Source organism: Artibeus jamaicensis, unplaced genomic scaffold (genome assembly GCF_021234435.1).
Source record: "Artibeus jamaicensis isolate MK-2021 breed Jamaican fruit bat unplaced genomic scaffold, CSHL_Jam_final contig_466, whole genome shotgun sequence".
NCBI lineage: Eukaryota > Metazoa > Chordata > Mammalia > Chiroptera > Phyllostomidae > Artibeus > Artibeus jamaicensis.
Genome location: NW_026521844.1, coordinates 1,723,649 through 1,727,717, shown reverse-complemented (window position 1 = coordinate 1,727,717; position 4,069 = coordinate 1,723,649). Strand labels below are relative to the sequence as shown.

Sequence of the window (4,069 nt, the reverse complement as noted above, 5' to 3'; positions counted from 1 at the left end):
AAAGATAAAATAAAAACCTAAGTTCCAAAAAGATAAAATAGATCCAAAAATACAATAGATATTAGGAAGCAAAAAAAATCAAACACACAAATATTTTTCAATTAAAAAAATCAACAATAAGAGGACAGAACAAATATAAAAGTTATATGCTTAATAATAATAAAATAAAATGTAGAAATTAAATATTTTAAAGTGTAACTAAAAATCACATATTTCTGAGAATATTAAATAACAATGACTAACACACAAAAATGTTATAGTTACTATATTGGCTTTTTTCAAATAGAAAAAAAGATTGAGTATTTGAGAAAACAGAGTAAAAAAAAGAGGAATAAAACTAGATCATAATCTGAATTTGTTTCTAATCTTAATAAGAATATTTTTTTGTATTTATAGTTTTTATGAAAAAATTTGGGTGCTGTAAGATAATGGATAATAGTATTTGGTATTTCAAGGAAAGAAAATGTGAGGCAAGTGATAGCTATGTTAAAGTGGAAAAAGCAAATGAGTAATTATAAGATATTCAAATTCTTTGTGTTATTGAGAACCAAACTTACTCGTATATAAAAAAGGAAGATAATGACTATATATGTACGTTCCCTAAGGTGGTCCTCAGCAAAGGACTAAAATCAATGACTGGCCTAGTAGCAATGAACATCCACACCACTTAGACTATAACATTGAAATACCACTACCCCCTACAGAGACTAGGACTTCTTGTAAAAATGGTTATTTCCAAGTCTAGAGCTGAAATATTCAAGAAGAGCCTAGAACATCTTATCATATTAGAAATTAAAGAAGTTATTAAAACTACCAGTTATGACAAAAAAGAATTAGAGACTATGTCTGAAAGATTTCCCCAGGCCAAAGATGAGGGAATTTGAACTTCAGTAAGCATAATATTTGCAAATAATTGAAACCCATGATTGTATTTAAATAGTGTGTTCTTAATAAATTTTTTAAAAAATAGCTAATAGGTCACCTATGAGGAATAATAGAGGACTATTTTATTATTTTGAAAAAATGGTCAATAAAGGAAATAATTAAGTATTTATCCTGACTTTTCTATATAAAGTAAATCAAGGGGTAATCAAATAGTAAATAAGGAAAGCAAATTTTCTTTTTTTTTAAATATTTTATTTATTTATTTTTAGAGAGAGGGGAAGGGAATGAGAAAGAGTGGGAGAGAAACATCAACATGTGTTGTCTCTCATGTGTCCCCTACTGGGGACCTGGCCTGCAACCCAGGCATGTGCCCTGACTGGGAATCAAACTGGCAACCCTTTGCTTCACAGGCCCATGCTCAATCCACTGAGCTACACCAACCAGGGCAGAAAGCAGATTTTCAAGAGACAACCAAACTATTGTCTGACGCTGAAAGGGCAGAGAACTATCATGGTCATTCCAAACACCTTGGACCTGGGTCTGATCAAGCCTTTGGATCTGTATGACACTTTTTGCTAGGGATATAAAACAAATGTTGAACATTGAATATGCAATTGGCAAAATTCACACTGTGGAAAATCCTACATATTGCACTAAAGGCTTGGTTCAGATCCTTCAACTCTTGCAGGTCAGGAAAGTGATTACTGTAAAATACGGAATAGTGGGTCTGCTCAGTAGGAAGAAAGGGATTGTGATGGTAATAATAGGGCTTATACATGGACATCTACAGAGGCTGGCCAAGTTGTAGTATTTAATTAGGTTTTGTAGTTTAGTGGTGTCTGCCTTAAAACAATTATGCCCTAAATATTTCTTGCGTGGCTGTATAGTTTTCTGCTAGTCTTACATGTATTACAGTAAAAGGGTAAAATTAAATTAACTATCTATGGGAAAATGAGATTATAAGAAGAAATAAAATATACAAAATTTTAACTGATCACGAACTTATATAAAAGCTATAGACAGTAATACATTATTTTGACTTTTATAATATAAAAATTTGGGCCTACTGACATATGGTGTATCTTTTGGGGGAGGGGAACTTTAAAATTAGGGCCTTTATGTTTGGATTGTCACCAAAGTTATTCTAGATTTCAGGCACGTTGTGAAGTGTCACAGGAACAGTGGGTCAGTAGGACACAGGAGAAAAGGTACATGCAGTGCAGGTCACTTACTCGAGGAAGGAGAATCCGCCACAGAACAGAATACCATTGGCTTTGCTGTGCTGAATATAGAAAAGGAAGGGGTGGTCAGCACAGACTTGCGGATGATTCCTGCAAGTCCAAACACCACGATGGTGGCAGTGGTGAATGTAGCCTCTTGCCTTCCTCACTGACCTCCACAAAGGACTTATGTATGACCTTGGACAGAAACAGTTCTCTCCCGGACATTCCAGAAAAGTCTGCCCAATCTGGCTCAAAGGCATCAGTCATGCCCAGAGAGTGAAGGACATGCCATAATTCTCTTGCAGTATAAATCGAGGGAGGAACTCTTTCAGATTTTCCTCATTCATCGTATTTGGTCTGGTCCATTCTAGGAATTTCTTATAAGTAAATTGCCCACCATTTCCAGATCGACATTTTCATCAGGAGGTAGGATTCACATTCAGCTCTTTGCCGACATTAGGCAGTACCACAATTTTGGTGACCGTATCTCATATACAGGTCATATTAAAGGTAGATTTCTTAATCATTATTCCCACAGGTTTCTCTTCATTCTTACTCAGTTTAAATTGTCTTTCCTTGGTCTACTCTTTGTAAGACTGATTATCGCAATTTCCTTTGAAATAGATGGCATTCCCAAGAACCAGACACATAACTTGATTAACTGACTTTCGAGACAGCAACTGTGTAATTGTACCTCCTGACTTGTTAGCTCTCCAGATGTTTATGTCTTCTTCCCTCTCCTGTAGCTTTGAAGAAGTCAAGCTCTTCCATCTCTGCTTGGTAGAATTTGCAGCAGGAATCTTTAAAAGATGAGTTGAAATCATAAAACTTTTCTTCAAAGAACTCATTTCCTCTTCCAAGTAAGCACTGCATGCCCGTCCTGTTAACCTGGGTGAGAAGTGATTGGAAGCCCTGAGAGATCTTCACCTCTGTCACCACTTTTACTTAACAAAAGTGCCTGCACCATCTGGGTCGTGGTGTTTCCCTTGTCCATGGTCATGAAGACCATGATCAGGAAAGGGAGATGCTCATGGGCAAGGAAAACATGTTTTTCTAGTTGTTCTCCTGCAACTTTTTCAAAAAGTATAAGGCACAAGTGCCATTTGCTTCCAACAGAGTATTCATAATGGTAAGTCCCAGAGTGTTAGCGGTGCAGCTGGAGTGAGCAGAGCAGTGGCCTGTTTATTGCTTAACATCAACTTTAATAAAAAATATATGAACATGAAGAGCAATTAATATTAGAGTAAGAATCACAAACTTATAGTAGTGAGTGAAAGTTACAAGTTTTAAAGGTAAGCAAGTAATGTGGTGACACAAATTCTATTCAGCAAAAATCAATAAAAAAGTAAAAATACAATTAAATTTGTTCATCACAGTGAGGAATTGTAGTCATTAGCTACTATCAGAAAAATGTTACAATATATAGAAAATAAATGACTATGGAAAAGAAAAAATTATAGTCTAATTTAGTAAGCAGAAAAACTCCTATAATTTAAAATAAAATAAGGGCTTCAAATAGTCAACAATTCAGAATGTGATTTAAGAATGGTATTCAACTAGAGATGAGTGGTTAAAGAGAAAATTCACAGTGTAAGTAAAACCAATAGAAGCACAGTAATGCTGATAAAGAATTTGTAGCTTTTGGGGGTCTGCCACCAGCCTATTGTGGTAATTACAGGTGCTCCTTATTAAGTCTCAAACATACTTGGTGTTGAATAACTACTTTGTTTTGTGTAGGTTTAGGAAAAAAGAGAAAACTATTTTTCTATTATGTTTTTTTCTATGGATGTGAGAATATTTGTAAAGAGGAGCTCTTTATGTAATCATGGTTTTAATTAAACACGTAAATCAAATAATCTTTTAATGCCTTGACATGCAGCATTCCACAGGTTTATACTGCATAAATATAACAAGGAGAAAGACAACTAAAGGGGGGTCAATGTGAATTAGCAAAAGAAAGA

The 4,069-nt window shown here is 34.7% G+C and overlaps 1 pseudogene; it reads right to left on the bottom strand.

Annotated features, from left to right (window-relative positions):
* Positions 1–2,113: 2,113 nt before the first annotated feature.
* LOC119034543 (serpin B6-like) lies at positions 2,114–3,233 on the bottom strand (annotated as a pseudogene).
* Between the last annotated feature and the right edge of the window lie 836 nt (positions 3,234–4,069).